At 38.8% G+C, this 18,323-nt stretch overlaps 1 long non-coding RNA gene across 1 annotated transcript; it reads right to left on the reverse strand.

Annotated features, from left to right (window-relative positions):
• Positions 1-11,697: 11,697 nt before the first annotated feature.
• LOC125323690 lies at positions 11,698-15,727 on the reverse strand. The gene is made up of 2 exons (XR_007202611.1): positions 15,418-15,727; positions 11,698-12,116 (listed from the first exon to the last, which is right to left on the reverse strand). It is a non-coding gene; the product is annotated as an uncharacterized LOC125323690 (long non-coding RNA).
• Between the last annotated feature and the right edge of the window lie 2,596 nt (positions 15,728-18,323).

An 18,323-nucleotide genomic window follows, 5' to 3' on the forward strand; every position in this document is an offset into this window, starting at 1 on the left:
CAAAGGCAAAGCTAAAACAAAGGTGATGGAGGGCAGGGAAGGGGTGGTGGAAGAATTAGTAAATTCCCTGAAAATTTTCTCAGCTTGGTCTTGTCTGGGAATGTGGATGTGCCTAGGATTTGGATTATGATTCCCTTGGATTTAGGGGAAAGAGAAAACCTAGACCTCCCATCGGACTGTGGCTGCAAACAGGCTGAAAAAGTGAGGGCAAAGTTGTAAAAATAATTGTCCCCTGAGAACTTGTTCATCTGGGCCAGGACACTGGGTCTCAAACAAAGGGTCAGCTATGGCCAGGACCAGTATTAAGGGTTAGGGTATTGGTTGGGAAAGGGACAAAATCTACAGAAGTGCTTAGACGGAGGCTGCAAAGGGGCTGAAAATAAAACAAGACTGTCAAAAGAATTGTTCCCTCCAGACATGCTCATCCCTGCTGTGGCACTGGGTGTTGAGCTGGGGTTCAGCCAAGGAGAAAGCTCAGCTAAGGAAGAGAGTTAGGGTCAGGAAGAGAGACCTAAAGCTGGAAGTGGGGTGGCATTGCAAAGGGGCTGCCCAGAAAGGTGTAGGTTTCTTTCTGCAGCCTATATCTGTCTTGTGGCAGCCTGTTTGAAGCTCTCCAACTGGATTTCTGTGGTTATTTTTCTTGACTCCTAAGAATCCCAATTGATAAGGTGACTGTTCCAGCCTCAGTTCCTGCTTCTATCAGAGGCTCCAGATTCTTTAGAGGAAAATTCAAGTCTCAGCTGCTCCTTCTCTTGGAAGATTTTTCAGTGTCCTAAACACAGCTATCCAATAGTTTATTGCAATTTTATTCCTAAATATAATCCCAAACATAAAATAAATCTAGGCAGTTTCTTTCTTCATTTTACCCAGAAAAGAATTTACTCCAAGGGGAAATCAAGCCTACAGGGTTTTTTTTTTTTTATCAGACAGCCCTTCTTCTGCACCACTCAAGCTGTAGCTCTAGGCTTTTCCTCTCAATCATTAGGGCTGTAAAAGGAAGTGAGTGGTGCAAAAATAATTGTTTCCTTAGGAATTTTTCATCTTCACTGCATTTTTTTTATGAGGCTCATTTCAGGGTTTGGGTTAGGGTTATTTTTGACTGAAAGTCCACAGCTAAGTTTGGTCCCATCTGGACAGCAGCTGACAAAGAAACCCATGGGCAGACTCTCCTTGGAAGAACACTGAATCTTTGCATGGAACACTGTTTTTGGTTTATGCATCAGTCAAGCATTTATGTTAGTGCCAGAGGAGGTTTAGAGACAAAGTGAAATCTGAAATGAAGTTATAGTGAGGCTGCAATGTATCCTCCATTGTTCAGTAAGAGCTGATACTACAACTGGAGAATTGCATCATATTTATCTAATTGTTTATCGGAATGGAGAGAGTTTCCTCTCCTATGCTCAGGCTAGGCTTAGGGAACTCTGTTAATGTTAGGTTTGTTGAGGAGAAGAATTAGCCCAGAACTTCAGGGAGACTAAGTCAGAAAAGGGCTGACAGAGGGAATTGTGAGTTCCAAAAAAAGTATTCTTTTGGCCAGTTTTCAGTATAGACAAAGTCCATCTGGTCTTTTGTGCCACTCACATGACATGTAGGATTTGGTGTTAGGGCTTTGGTTACTATTGTGAGAAAGAGAAATAATCAAATGACACTGTGAAGATATCTTTTACAGTTAAGTAAAGACTTACACGTAAATTTTTTTTTAGGAATATTGATTCTTTTTGGTTGGAGTATTAGCCCTGTCAAACTACAGTTATTGCCTAAGGCTAGAGCTGCAAGAAAGAAATTTCAGAACTGGCACTGGCAGGGGGGCTGGTAATGGATAGCCAAAAAACCTGAAATTCTCCCATGAGGAAATTTTTGTCATGACTGGGCTGGCATGCTTTTTTTCTGAGGTTCCCCTTGCAGTAGAATTTTGTTGAAAGAGACAGAGGAATTTGTTTGAACATGTAAGACATTTCCATTTTAACTCTCCTTAAATAACCAACAGAGTAATGGTGGATTCATGTCCTTTACAGGGTACCACGAGTAAGGATTCCTTGTGCTAACCACAGACTTGCAGAGTAGGCATATATTCACTTAGGCTAAATGCAAAAATTGTGGTGAGAAAGTTACAAAGTCCTTTGTAAAGGGATGGCCTTTTTTTCCCCCATTTTCCAACATAAAGCAACAAACACCTTAATTTTGTTAGCATTATTTTGACAGTGAAAAACCTACATGTTCCTGTTTTGTATGATACTGTTTTCTTGAGTATGTCGCATTACATGCATGTTCACACACAAGTCTGCTCCAGAGTCCTCTGTCGAGGTCTGTAACAGTTTAAAGGCCTTAGAATCATGAGTAGTGGTTAGAAGGGACTGAATTTGTTTTCAGTGACTTTTGAGGAAATAAAAAAATTATATAGAATTATTCTACATAATTATTTAATTGTATTATTTCACTTACACTCAGCATCACAGTATCTACGTGTTTATGTTTGCTATATGTTAAAGCAAAGCATCAAACCAACAGCTTTATGTAAATCCAATATAAATCTAGCACACATGACATAGCTTATATTTGAGAGAACATAAATATAACTTTTCTGTTGCTTCTGGCTGCATGGATAATTTTCCATAAACAAATTGTGGATGACTGAACAATGCTAGCCTGAACATGCCTGTTTAGGAGATTTTTGTAACAAACCCCTTCTTTTTCAGGAAGATGCTTATGCCTTAGGCTCTCTGCAGTAAGAACCAGAATTTAATTTTCATAACTTGAGGGAGCTCAGATTCTGTTTTTCAGTTTAGTTCACGAAGAGGAAGAGAGACCAGCATCTAAATACGACCATAAATATTGTTGCATCCATATCGGGACCTGATTGAGACCTACCTCACCTTCTTGTCTAGGTATGAGCAAATCAGTGTAAGTGAAACAAGGAGTCTCTCTGAAAAGCTCTGACATAAATAAGAATGGTTATGGCAGCAATGGTTATGGGAATAATCCGAACAGTATTGCAGTGACAGCTCATATTTGGTTTGCTTCTTTAGACTGCTTTCCATGAAGCTGACCCAGTTTATATCTATGTTGTTTTTGCTTTATGAGCAGAGCATTCATTAATCAAGTCAGAATTCAGACCACTGTTTTGCCTTCTGCATCAGGCATTACTCAAAATTCTCTTTCACATTCTGCAGTACAATCTTTAGAATTTCAGGGCCATATTTTGAGTAAAGTATAGGAGCTTGTATACAAAATGAGTGCTGTTTTGTGTGATATTTTCTTGAGTCTCCCCATTTAACCTATTTTCATTACTATTTAAATATATGAATATACAAAAATCTTAACATCCTTATATTCAGTCCTGCATATATCCAAAGGAAAGCATAATATATATGCACTGCACTCCATGTATAAAATAAGTCCCATAGAACTGCACAGTATCACTGGTCATATCACTAATTATTACAATGAAATTATTACAGAATAAGAAAAGAAGACAAAGCAGCACTCAGCTAGATGATACTGAAAAGTTCTTCAGATTGTTTTCTTGTTGTCTAGAGCATAAGACTGAGGCAAATGTAGATATATGGTGATGCCTTAAAGATCTAGGAATAAAACAACACACTTTTGAGACAACATTAGTATAGGAGGTAATGTAAAAGCTGCTCTTTAATGGAGATGCTCTTTAATTCCTCCAGGGGAAGGTATGGAAGAATGTCCACCCCACACAGGGTGAGTAAAGTTTTATAAGTTTAGCAAATTAGTATAATTGACAATAATTCACAATTAGAAGCACAGGTCATGAGGGAATTCCTCCTTCTGCTTAAACCCTTTTATGGAACCCTCCCCTTGGTACTAGCTGTACTTTGTTTATGAGAAAGTGTCTGGGGAGAGTAGGCCATCCTTGCTTCCCAGAGAATTTAGTCTTGGACCCCCAGGGCTTGGAGCCTCTGGAGAATGTATTTTGTCTTTCTGCCTATCAGGGGAGGAAAAGTACAGGAGTTAGCTAGGAACTACACAACAATACAACAATAGTCTACAGAGCTACAAATACATATAAAGAAAATATAAAAGCAAAAATCATTTCAGCATCAGTGGTACCTTCTGTTGTTCTGACTGCACAGGAATTCTGAGGATTCTAGTCTGTAAATGTATGCATACCCAGCCAAGTGCTAATCACAGAAGCAAGAATATCACAATGGAAAGTCTAAACACATGTTAACAGCTGGAAAAAAAGTATCTGCACCATTTTTTTCACGTTCTTGTCTGTTTGCTGTTAATGAGAAGTACAGATACCTTCTGAGACAAATGACATTTTTAAGGATAAATAGGAATTTCAACAGCTGCTATATTTCATCTTTTGTAGGTTATAGAGAGTAACTTTCTATTTACATAGATGTGGATACAGGTGAGGAGGAGTGTTAGCTGAGAGCAAGCAAAGGTTAATTGATTTTGCTTACATATCAAGCTCACCCCCTTCTCAGTGCCCATTCTGGAACACATAGCAAGTTAATTTAATCCTCTGTTTTAATTATGTGTCTGTATGTGTGTTTACACACATAGGTAAGGGCTTGGACAGGTGACCTAGCTACTCATCTTTGGTTCTTTTTTTCCCTGAGTAACAGTAGTGCTGTGCTGTACTGTAACATCAGATCGTTACAAAATAAAACTATTTTGGGACTGTGCTCATTGCACTCAGGGATCCAATTGTTCAGGCCTAAGGCGGTATCTGTACAAATGCTCTAAAGAAATGATTTAATCACTATGAAGTGTCACGGGAAACAGCTGAAAAGAGATTTGCCCAGGTAGTGAGAGTGGTCAAGCTCATACTATATCAGGGCACAGGCTTGTCTATGTACTTGCCCTATGGCAGTGGGGCTATAATTAGAGCTGTAGCTGCTGGATTAAAAGAGATGCTGTTATATTTAAACTCCTGTTACAAGCAAAAGGGAACATAACATATAAATGAAGCTAAGAATGTATTTTTATTCCATTTAAAGTTTTACTAGTCTAACAGTCGGAGTTAGATAATTAATTGTCATGGTCCTCAGCACATCAATAAATTTTAATTGCTTTGACCTCCATTGATGCCCATTGGTCCAGGAGATGCAGTTAAGCTCCTTGCCTGAATTATGCTGTAGTATGTTAGTGCTCAGCTAACTTGGTTTTGCTGGTTGCTTTGTGTATCTCAGATCATCCTTAGACTGCAGTAATATTCACCATCCCTATGCTTCTGTTGGAATGAATGCTGTCCCTCTGCACATTGTTGTTTCCAGCTTGAGTATTATTTTTTGTGGTGAAAAATACTCCAGTAGCTATGCTCCCAGCCTGGGCTTTTATAACCCTGATAAGGAATCATCTGTTACAGCATAAGCAGCTGATGAAGAGCCAAGACACAGAGGCACACCTTACCTTCTATGGCAGCAGCAAAAATGCACATTTTCTACCCAAACATTGTCCTTTGTGTTTCAAACTGTAATGGCTCAGCACCCCATGCTGCTCTCCATCTGTGCTTCAAGCTACAGTAAAGAACTGAACTATCATGGAAGCTCTGATAACATGCTGGTATGAATTCTTTCAACACCTGTACCTTAAGTACATTACTAAGTAATGTAATAAAGAGCAGGAAGAAAAAAAAATAAGTGCTTTAAGGAAGACTATTCTACAATGGTTATCAACTGATATGTTTGATATCAGCAGTTTAGCAAAAACATCTAATATTCACTCACAGATGCTGCCACCTAGAGTCTAGCATTATGACACTGAACACAAGGATTACAGAGTAGCTTTCAGGCAGGAATATTCAATTTGTGTGGAGGTGGAGGTGTTGGTTTCTGGGAGAGTATGTAGCAGGAAAAGGTGAAAGAATGGTCAAGCAAGCAGAAGGCAATCTTGAATTTTGAAAGTAGCTTCCTTCTGAAATCGTCAAAATCAGATCTTACACTGAAAGGTGGAACGATGGAACTTAGCATGGGAAAACAAATTGGAGCTGCTATTCTGTCCATTTATCAGAATACTTAAAAACTAGGTTTATTTCCAGTTCAATTTCCAGGTCTGAAAAATAATGGTCAGCAGAATAAGAGATGTTCTAGTTGAGCAACCTTGCCTTCAATTTTGATGAAAAAGCCTGCCAGTTCTCAAAAAGTCATAAAGAAAGTATATCTAAGCTTCTCTCTCTCTCCATCAGTAAAATATTGCAGAAGACAAAATATCCCCATGAGGCAGCCTAACTGGAAATCCAAGGCAGCCTGGAAAATGAGCTATCCTGCTATGCTTTAGAAATTGCAAATAGCAGCAACCCAGTTTCTCAGCTAACCTGAAGGACCTGGCAGCATTTGCTACAAGATGCCTAATTCCATGCCTGGACTCTCACACTGTGTGTAATTTGTTTATAAATGAGCTACAAACCTGGATCTCAATTTGCTCAACAGGATATGGTTTGATTAAATGTGTCTGGATGCATTTGTAATGGGATTATAGATTTCAATTAGGAGTAAGCAACAATCATTACAAAGCAATACTTTGTCATGCATACTTTAGCAAGCAGAACTGGGACAAGAAATAGGACTATGATGGAAAAGTCTCTTGTGTCTTTCTCCCCTCCACAACATTGTTACTGCTCCTTCACACTCTAATACCGTTTTTTCTCAAGTTCATGTTATGTTTCTTTCCTTTCTTTTTGCTGGCCTGTTATCAAATTGATGGTTTCTAGTTCCACTGAGCTCTGAACATGGTCATATTCCCAGTAACAGGCTGATCTGCAATTCTTCTGCCTGCTAGTGAATGACAGTGAATAGATCTTTACTATATTTGATTGCTGATCCAGAAGGCTTAAGCCAAAGTCTCCATGCTGTTGGTAAGGGTACAGCTTGACTGAACTAAATCAGCACTGCCTTACCTTGTGTCTGTGCTGCATGGTGGTGAGCAGGCTTGAGAAGACAGTGTCTGTTCAGTGAGCCCCACGATCCTCCCAGCTGGAGGCAGCTGAAAGAGAGCCAACACCCAACACCTCCTGCTCAATAGTTGAGTGAGCCTCACTTACACCTGCTTTGTCAGGCTGCATCTGAAAGAGTCCTACTGCAGAGCCATGCACACAAGGATTCTCTCTTCTCCAGGAAGCACTAGAGCTAAGACTGGTTTGGCCCCTTTGTGTAAAATTAAGGGTTTACAACATGGTTTGTGGTCAGTTCTCTTCTAATGAGTGGATTCGTACCTCTGCTGCCTACAGTAGAGACTACTGTCATAGAGACATGTAACTAAGTACAACTTACAACCATGCACCTACATTTTCCTTCCACCAAACATGAAGTGGAAGTGCTGTCTACTCTCCAGACTATGCCCTGGAAGACTAAGTCCTAAAGTCCTGTCCAGGAAAAACTATTACCTGATATGGGCTAAAATCATGCTAGAAAGAGAGTTAACAGTGCTGGACTTCACTTGGATCTGGGCCCTGGACTTGAATAGTCTTGTGTCCTCAAAAAGCAGGAACTCAAGACTGTTTGTTAACTATGGTTTAAGTGCCCATATCCTCCTGTGAAAAAATAAGAACGCTGAATGGCAAAAGTGAAAACAAGACAGAGTAGCTTATTCTCCCTGGCTCTCTCTAAGGGCATTGTTACTGAAATAAAAAATATCACTTACAATAGGCAAGAGAGTAAGGTTCTAATGTGTTTTACAAGCATGCCATCAGGAAATCCATTCAGTCCCATACAATATCATAGAATCACAGAATCATGGACTGGTTTGGGGTGAAAGGGGACCTTGAAGATCATCTAGTTACAACCTCCCTGCCATGGGCAGGGACACCTTCAACTAGACCAGGTTGCTCAGAACCCCATTCAACCCGGCCTTGAACACCTCTGGGGATGGGGCATCCACAACTTCCCTAGGCAACCTGTTCCAGTGCTTCATCACCCTCTCAGTAAAGAATTTTTCCCAATATCTAATCTAAACCTACTCTCTTTCAATTTGAAGCTATTCTGCCTTGTCCTGCCACTACATGCCCTTGTAAATCTTGCCCCATCTTTCCTTTCTGTGTAGAGCTACCTTTTCTCCTTATCTATCATTGTGGTGGTTTGTGATGTCTGCTATTACATAGACATCTAGCCTGTTAATGTTATGATCTGACAATGGATTGCACATGCTCAGATTTTATTCCAACCTACAGAACCAGTCTGCATCAGTTTGCACTGTACTGGAAACCCCGTTTGCATACATTGCTGGTGCACTGGCACAAACAGTGTGGAAATGACTCACAGGCAATGCAATACTTATAATTTTGCCAAATGGGGCAATGTATTGGCAATTTTGTTGCATCTGCCTTACTATTCAGGCCAACTTTCTCTTCTGCGAGGGAAAGCAAACAGTCTTCCAGACCAGATGAATTTAAAAGGAAATATGACAAATTCTGCCCATTCATTCCATTCACACATTTCTATTCACTAGATACTGTTTTATTTATATCCTTTAGCATAGTGAAGATCTGGTGCCTCTTAGTATTAGTGTTCTGGAGAGCTATAACCAACCCATGGAACTGAGGACACTGCTAAAGTCAAACCCCATTTATACAAGAACGGCACAAAAATATGCAGTTGCTTAGCCTGGACTGATCACCTAGTTTCTTGTTAATCCTTTATTTGATGGAATTTAATTCTTTGAAATGTACAGAAAAAAATAAGTAGAATACAAGTTGGAGTTTAGAGTATAGATAGAGAAAGGGAAAACCAACTGAGGAAAGAAGAACGAGATAAAGTGAGAAACACAGGTGGCAATTCCACAGCCTCACAGCAGACTCACATGAGGAACTATCATTAAGTGTGGCAGAAAGGAGCTGACAATATCCTACAGACATATCTGATTACTTCAGCTAATGAGAGAATGGGAAGACAAATTCTGGATGAGTGGCAGTGACCTGAGATTAACTTATCCTGAAAATCAGTCCATAGGGGAAACAAATTTTAAAGTTATAGGTATAAACTGAAAAAAAGCACCCACCTTGATGCCATTTTCCAGGATCACAAAGCACATGATGTTAGAGGTACATTAGACACAACTGTCAAAGGTCATAAGCAAAACAAGTCTTAGTTAAATATAGGGTTATTAGACCAGACAATATCACTGAAGATACTTCCTTCAGAAGGTATTTCCCTTATGTCTGAAATGAAACCTGACCTGCAGATCCTCCATTCTGCCCAACTTCCTAACCCCTGTCTGCTTCCTGCTGGTCACCTATGGAAACCCTCCAGGAGAAGGATGTCAAGAGCTCACAGATCAGGAGCCACACTGAGTATCTAATATGTAGTGTGGCCAATTACTTCAGGGCAAATCAGACAACCAGCAGATTGAAAAAGAATGCCTTAAGTGGTCTGTGTGATTCTTCCATTCAATTTCAGCTAAGCTATCTGACTTAGCACTGCTATACCATCCGGGAAAAATGAGAGGCAGCGGAGCCCATATTCACTTTTCATTCTCTCATGAGCCCCACAAACCCATATTTCCTAAGGTTTTAATTTATATTGGAATACTGCTTATAACAGTCCTTTTCTCCAGAGTTAAAACTAATAAACAGGGAAGTACAAATATGATGGGATTCAGACAGGTATAGGATCAATATGTAAAATCCAAAAGGTAGCTTGCCTGGGAGAATTAAATGCCAGCACTCATGAGCAGTGATAAATTCTTTTCTCAACACAGACAAGAATTAATGCTTTAAATTAGAATACATTTAAGTTTTAGGTGAGGGGTTTAGGAGGACTTTAGGGGCTTAGGTTTTTTGTTTGCTTGTTTAGAGAAAATGGAAAGTATTTCCAAGACTGTATATTGGAAGAAATATTAATTTCCCTTCATCTTACAGGATCAGAGAAAAGAGTTTCAGGTCTGTGTTCTCAGTAACCCTTGTCTGCTTCCACTGAGCAATGCCAGAGCTGCTGTATTCCATGTGGCAGTATAATGAAGTTCATTGGAACCTCAGATGGCTCATATTTATTTCAGCACATAATTTTTAGTGCTGTTCTAGATAACAGTTTCGATCTGTAATTCCCTAGGTGGTTAAAAGCCACCAGTGTTCTCTCTCATATTTTTTACCAGCAGCTGAAATCTACTAAACCAACAGCCACTGTGGGGTGTTTGCTGGATGCACGGCTGGGGTTGTTCAGCAGTCACCCTTTGCAACCTACCCGTGATTCAATGAAGCTAAAAGACATCTGACTTTCAGCTAATAGAGTGAGGCAGAGAGCATTTTTCAAGGGATTGGAAGGCAATCTCAGCAGGACTGCAGGCACACAAATGAAAACATTACTGTGTTTTCTTTGGAAAGACAATGAATACGTTACATAGTGAGGACATTTCATGGGCATACACTCCTCCACCCTACCCACAAAGGAAGGGCTCCACTGCCCAAATGGCTAGAAAAGCAGAGGCAAATACTATTCTGGGCTTCCTGAGCCATAATTATCCCTTCCTTATTAGCCCTCAGTAAGCTGACACCTGTAAGACTGTGCTTAATGTGGACACACCTGTTCACACGTAAACAACATAAAGGACTGTTTTCTTAGCATGTCCTTATTAAAGCATTTTAATTGCTCTTTACCTAACATATCAGCTACTTGCAAACACCATGAGATTTTAGCACATTTATTCTTTCTTTATATTCATATCTGTTTCGATTTTTTATTCAACTGAGAGCTGAAGAACAGGAGAACAATGTTAGTGCCTTCTGGGCTTGCCATAAGGAGAACTGAGATGATCAGTAAAAAATTCCCAGTAAGCACTCTGTCAAGAATTCAAGTATATAAAAAAGGATGACCAACTTTCTGCTGTAGGTCAGCTGAGACTCTTCAACACTCACAGCTTTACTACTGCTGACTGCAGTCCAAACAGGGAACAAAAAGCCCTTGCATGCAAGCATCTCTTGGCTAACGGTAGATTGCATGATCCATAACAATTCAGTCCTGCTGGGAAGTGTTTAGTGTTAAGCTCAGCTACTCAAACTCATCGGCATTTATTTTACAGATTTCTTCTGTGCGAAATCCAAGAATAAAATAGTGGAACTTATTTGTAAATCATCCAAGATGTTATCAGCTCAATGGTTATAAACATTACTTTGATTTCTATGCACTCTGCTTTCCAGTCTTTTAACAGTTACTGCCCCAGCTACCTGCAAGCTGCATTTTTGTCATGAAACCTACACACTCACAGCCCACTGCAGAAAAAACAGAGGTTTATAAAAGCATATTTAATCCATTGGCACACATATTTTCTTTCATTAGGTATTTCACACTTCATACCACAAGTTTTTTTACTATATGGAACTAGAATGACTTAAGAAAGGTCTAGATCCCTGCTTTCATTAGATAAAATTTGTTGCAAGGAGAAGATGAAAGGTTTAAAAAAGTCACAGCTGATTTCGGAGATTGGAAAGCTGCAGCAAATAGATTTGAGTTCATTATATGGCACTTGGATTAAAATATCAGATTCTGACTACACAAATAAGATTCTGTAAATCCATTTCACTTTTTTCTCCATTTTTTAAAACTCCATTCCCACAAGATGATTTTTGCCTCCATATTATGGTGGATTGACCCTGGCTGGATACTGGGTGCCCATTGAGCAACTCTGTCACCCTGCTCTGCAGGTGGACAGGGTAATTTAACAAAAAGTTCATAGGTCAAGATAAGGACAGGGAGAGATCACTCAGAAATTACCATCATGGGCAAAACAGTGTTGACTTGGGGAAATTAGTTTAATTTATTACCAAATAAATCAGAGTAGGATAATGAGAAATAAAGAGAAATAGTAAAACACCTTCCACCTACACACCCCTTTTTCCTGGTCTTTAATCCCAAGTCCTCTTTCTCCTCTCCCCCAGTGGCTAGGTAGGACAGGAAATAGGGGCTGTGGTCAGTCCATCACAGGTTGTCTCTGCTGCTCCTTCCTCCTCCAGGGAGAATTCCTCACACTCTTTCCCTGCTCCAGCATGGGGTCCCTCCCATGAGAGACAGTCCTTTATGAACTGCCATGAAAACTAGCATATTACTCAGACTTTAATTCCATGAGTTTAATTTTTATTCTTGACGAATATCAACCTCCATAGCTTCAACCTTCATAGCTCCTGAGAACATATAAGGAGTGAACCAAAAAAGCTGTAAAACAAGAAGGCAAATAGAGAACTCAAAAAATATTCCTTTAACAAAAAATAAATTTTAAAATTTAGACAGAAAAGTAAAACTCATCATTTCGGAGTTAAGATCAGGTTCTGCTGAGCATTAGGGACAGCCATTGCTCACCCAGTTACCAAGGTAGTTAAGTGCCAAGTCTCTGTGGCTCCAGCTTGCAGCACTCCAGGTTACTGCTCTCCTGAAATGCCAGTTAAAAAGCAAACAGGAGCCAGGCGCAGGCATCTCCCACTCTTGTGCAAGACCTTCCCCCAGCAGGTTCCTTCTTGAAAAACTAAACATGCCCCCCACGAACCTCATGGCCACAGCTCACATAGCTGTGTGTAACACCATTACTGCCACACGCTCGACCTGCCCATGCCAACCTCACAGTAAACTAAAGTAATATCATAAGTAGATATTGGATAGCAATTAAATAGATATTTCTAAATTTTACCTGGGGTGACAGTCTCAGTGAGTGCTGAATAACTAAATGCATCACATATTTTCTTTGTCTAAAATGTAGTTAAGCTGTTCTAAGCAGCTTTGTTATGGATTCTCATGGCTGAGTAATGGGCAAACTTGAACAATTTCCTGTGATACTGTTTTGGAGGCAACACCAAAAGACCACTAGAAACATCTACCATCTGTAAGCTAAATCTGAGTGTTCAGTGTCAGTGCAGTTTTGATGAAAACTCGAGACCTTGTTAGCACATTCACAGCAGTCCACATTCCAATTACAAAAGGGAAGATTAGTATCATCAACTTCAGTCAACTCAAAGTTGACTACTTCAAAATGAGTAACCTTAAGCCCTATATGTACGAAGAGAATGAATGAGGCACCTCCAGAAGGTAATTCATCTCACCCTAAATCTGGTGTTTTAGAAAAGATGAATCACTCCCTGCAGACAATTCATTTCACTGACTCCAAACTCAGTGTTTAAACTTAAACAGCTTCCAAGATTGTAAGTCAGATAGGATAAAGGTTGCATAAAACATCTATTATTTGAACTCTATTATCAGATATCTACATAGGCATTTTCTTTGGGAATATATGTCCAGAAACATCTAGAAAAGCAGGCTTCATAACGACAGGCAGATTCTGAGTGCAAATCTTTCAGAACTTAAAACACAGTCATTACATAGCCTGCAGTTACTAATATCTAAAGACATGATATAGTGTAGCACTATATATGAGCCTTCAGTAAAAAAATCCATGACTTTTCAGAATTCTGCTAATAACTTTTCAAATATCCTGTCTGAAATGAACAAACTGAAATTTCCAAGGAGAGGAGCTGTTGACAAGGCTACAGTAGTTAGCAAAACTAAACAAAGCAGAAACTTAATTCAAAGAGCCCAAATTATTTGTGGATTTATTATTTAAAATGTATCATCGTGCTTGGAATTCTGCATACACAATATTAGACATGGTAATTCTCCCGTTTTCTTATGCAGCAAATGCCAGAAGTATTTATACCGTAAGTATGCGTCATAAGAGAGGGAATAAGCAAAACAAAAAAGCACAGAGGTGTTACAGAAGTAGTGAGGGAGTTGGCTCATGAATACCTCAGACTAAAGTTGTTAACTTCTCATGGTCAATTAACTGGTGTTAGCCTTTCTGCTAAAAGGTTGATCACCCCCAGTCTTTTTTCCTCTGCAGGAACTGGAAATTTCACCTCTGATCACAGCACTTTGGGGCTATCTTAGGAAATGTTTTTCTTCTCTTTCTAAAATGAAGATAATGGCTGGGATTCCACATGAGGTTAAGAAAGCTGGAAAGTAAGTGCAGACATCCAGTGCATATAAAATGCTTTCAGCTATTCAAAACACCTGCATAGGGCTGGTAAACATGACACAATGCTTGAGGAAGACACATGTTTCTACAGGGGTTGTGAGAGAGCAGAAGAAATGTCCTACAAAACATAAATGACACTAGAGATCTACATACATGAGGCTGAATCCTTCCCAAAGGTAGGTGCGCCTACAATCATGCTGCTTCCTTAGGATCTCATTACAACTAATCAAGATCTAACCAGCATAATCCAAGGAGACTAAAAAGCACCATCTTACTGAGTAGATATTGACAGCTTGATTTCATTGCCCATCAGTAGACACCTAGAATTATTTCTGATGTCATCAGGTGTTCAAGACTCATGGCTCCCAAACATGACAGAGGACTTGGGGAAGACCAGTGTCCTTCTGGAGTGGTGGCTAAAGATCGGCAGAGTAGCTCTTTAATATCTCAAACAGCACTCAATATCTGCACAACCACCTCTCGTAGTTGGTCACCTGAAGCTTCCTCTGGGCTCCACTGACTATATTGACTAGATGTTCATTTTAGTTGACTAAGCATATGAACCTAATACCATTTGAGGTGTTTAAAGTCTTCCATACGACTTTCAGAAATGCGAAGGACTCTTTCAGGCCTTTTGTTATACTTATCAGATCCACACAGGTGACAAGCATTAATCTCAGACTGAATCCCAAGCAAGATTTCTTATCTATACTTAAAGTTAACTAGAAGGTTGTTAGAAGAGATTAAAAAAAGAAAAGCAAAAACCAAAAAGCATAAAATGCTCGGGAACTTTCAGTTGAGGGCATTAATCAAGAAGACTATTCTATTACTAGTAAGACCAAAATTATGGGAGCCAGTGTTACGCACAGAGTTTCAAACGCACATCAATGTAACTGCTGGCTCCTCCTTAGACAACAGTCTAAAAACCAAAATCTCTAAAACCCATCCTAAAAACTGAGGAACATTGGTTTGCTACCAATTGGTACAGCTTTGTACCATCACAGCTGTTTAGGTACTCTTCCCAAACTGAGCCTCCATTTTTTTATGTGATATATATGTAACCAACAAAAGGGCAAACTTCTGCCCTAGGAACCTGCAATCTAATAACAAGACAAGACATAGCAGATGGAGACCTGTTGCAATAGAGGAAGCACAGTGAAATCATGACACGTCTTTACGTGTGAAGCGCTCTCTACATACCAGCAATCTGTTAAATTCTGTAAGAAAACAAAACCTCTATGAAAACTTCCTATGTGCCAAACTGATACAAAAGCTTTTTCACTATTTGAAAGTAAATTTTAAAATCCCATCTAAGAAACAGAGTTAAACAGATTATTTTTTTAAATTGTAGATTGTATCTCAATTGTACAAGAAAATCCACTAATCTTGACATCACTTCCCAATCTGTAGTAAAGGGATAAGTAAGATGAATTCATGAACTCTATGATTTTTCTCCCCTTATACTTTTTGGCTTTTAATTCTCCTACTACTCACCAGCAGCCATTTCTCTGTGTCCTTTCATTAGACTGACATTAAAAGATGGTGACCTCTGTATGGAAAAAATGTTGAGACAATGTGCCATGTGGAGACAACAGAAGAGGAAAATGTCTACAAACTAATTTTCTGAGATTTAAAGTTTACATCAGTCTTGAAAAAAAGAAATGCAATAATAAATACATTGTGCAGAATGCCAAAAACTAAGGTATATTTTTTTCCCCTAAATATTTGACTCCTTAGTTTCAGTGGTTATCATCGGAGCACTTAGGAAGACTTTTTTACTCAAACTTAATTTCTGAAGGTGCACAGGAAGATCTTTTTCCCCCCCTCAAACCTAATACTTGCAGATGCACATTTAGCAGAGATTTTAATTTTTTTTCCCTGTGTTGTTTCCAGTAGAAGGATGAATTTGCTTCCCAGCATGCATTGGTATTTCATAAAGATCCATCTAAAAGATACTGGATTTTTTTTATCCTAGCACATCTGTGCTATTTACAGTGTGTGCAACACAAAGGCACCCTCAAACAAAACAACACAGAACTGAATTAATTAATATGTTGAGCTAAAATAGAGTTGTTCTGCTTGAGCATGGCTATTATTTCAGAGGTTTGGTGCTGCTCTAAGTTGAAACAAACAGGAAAAGAAATAAAAAATTCACTCTTTGAAGGTTTTCTCTGAAAATATTTCTACTTCTTCGAGTCTTTTTAATTAGTTTTCTAGAAAGATGTTAAAATTAACTTTTTCAAATAATTTTATTTTTCAGTTCACAAAAGAAGAGCTGAAGTGTAGGATTGTTTATTTCACTTACAAATGTAAATGAATTTTGGTAAGAGCAGTCAGGAAATGGATTAGCAAACAGTATGCAAGAACACAATCAGAAGCATTTGGGCTACTGCAACTTGGCAGGTTAGTGATCCACACCCTGGGTATTTTAGGCAACTGAGTCTCATCTCCCTTGGAAAACTCCAGTTAAAAAACAGTTCAGTTGTTTGCCTTGTAACTCAAATCTTGAAGTAGTTACAGAACTTCATTGTCCTGGGTTTTTAAGAGAAATTTGTCTCTTACTTAATTATAGCTTTTCCCTATATGTCAGTTTTTTACCTTCTGATTAAAAGCTCAATCATATTTCAGACTTCTTAAATGCAAAGATAGATCCTTCTTGTAAAATAGACCCTCCACTCCCTTGTCCTCATAAACTGTACCTACAGATCTTAAAGGGTTTTCTTTCCTTTTAACTTGGACAGTTAGAATTGTACATGATTCTGATAAGCATTGTCGTTCAACATGGCATTAACACTCCCATCTTATCTTACCAGAGATATCTGACCTCAAGCATCCTTGCATCATATTAATCCTTCTCACAAATATTATACATTTTTAGGCCACACTGATTCTGTGGACTAATTCAACTAAAGTGCTATAGTGACACAAACACTAATGCTCATTAAGTCAATCTGGAAATTGGATTAAATCATCTAGACAGACTGATTCCAAAACAGTTTTCCAGATGGAAGAGAGCATGAGGGAAGAACACAGTTACTACTCGTACTTTGAAATGAGGAACACGTGGTCTCCTGTGAAGTGACATGAGTGAAGGCAAAACAGTGATCTGAAGTTTCTATTCTCATTCAGGGCTGAAAGCAGCCCAAGGAAGATGGGAGAGCCAGAGAAACTGCAGTCAAAAGCCTTCTCTCCTGTAAAGTGATGGAAAACACATGGTTCAAAGGGGCAATTTCAGAGGTCACGAGATGACAGACAGGGAGGCTTGAAACCTGGTTCCTTCCTTTCCACTAAAATTCCCCCTCCTGTGTGAAATACTGAATGCTACACTTTTATGAAGTTCTCTCCCATTTTACGGCAATGGAATTCCAGCACCTTTAGTACCTGAACCTACGCTGTGCTCTGAGCTGGCACCTCTGCTGATGTTTCAGAGCCTGTCAAGAATATGCAAAATCTCAGTTCCATGGTTTAGGATGAGATCAGCTCAGCTACAACATAATCCTCATACAAAGAAAGCAGCTTATAAAGGTATTTGAAAATATATCACTGGGGGAAAAAGCACTCTGGGAATAAAAAATGTCTGGTTTTCTTCTTATTTGCATATTTGTCCACATTGCATTTTTAAATTATATTAACAATAAATCTGTACTTCCCTTCTATCTTTAAGGGCTTTTATTTTCATTCTCTGGTCTTAAGTGCTACTTAAGTGTTTGTTTGCCATTGGATTTTGAGAGCTTCTGTTGACAAACCCCTTAAAAGTTTCTCTGTTGCCTTTGGTAGTATAAATGCGTGTTTATTTATGCAGCAACATATATTTTGTATTGTTTGCAATATATCACAAGGGCTTCTAGCACAATGTGAATAAAAATTTTATATACTACTTCAGTGCTCTGTTCCATGATAGTTCAGTATATTAGAGGAAGATATATTTAATGTTTGCAATGTCTCACTATGACATGCTATGCTATTACTGAAAAATTGATCCTCTAGTTAGCATTAATCAAAATATTCAGCTGAATGACAAAACATGGGCATTTACAGTGGCTTTTGTTCTTTTCAATTTTTTCTACAAACATTTAATTTTTAACTGGGCATATGGCTGAAAACTGCAGGAATACATCTCTTCCCTCGAATTATGTTCACAGATCAGGTCAAACAAATGGTTACTCTAAATTTTGCATATTATGTTTAACCATTCCTCAGAAAAGATCAAAGGCAGTTTTGTCAAACACAATGTGGGAATTTGCTCATTTGAACACTTCAGTACATTTAGTCTTCTAATCCAAACAGAGAAAACTACCTTTCCAAACAAGGATATAAATTGAACTCAGTACTTCAAAGCTTAGAAAACTTTGTTAGCACTATACATATATTAGCATAAAGAGCTACTTAAAATAGTAAAA

Source organism: Corvus hawaiiensis, chromosome 3 (assembly GCF_020740725.1).
Source record: "Corvus hawaiiensis isolate bCorHaw1 chromosome 3, bCorHaw1.pri.cur, whole genome shotgun sequence".
Taxonomy (NCBI): domain Eukaryota; kingdom Metazoa; phylum Chordata; class Aves; order Passeriformes; family Corvidae; genus Corvus; species Corvus hawaiiensis.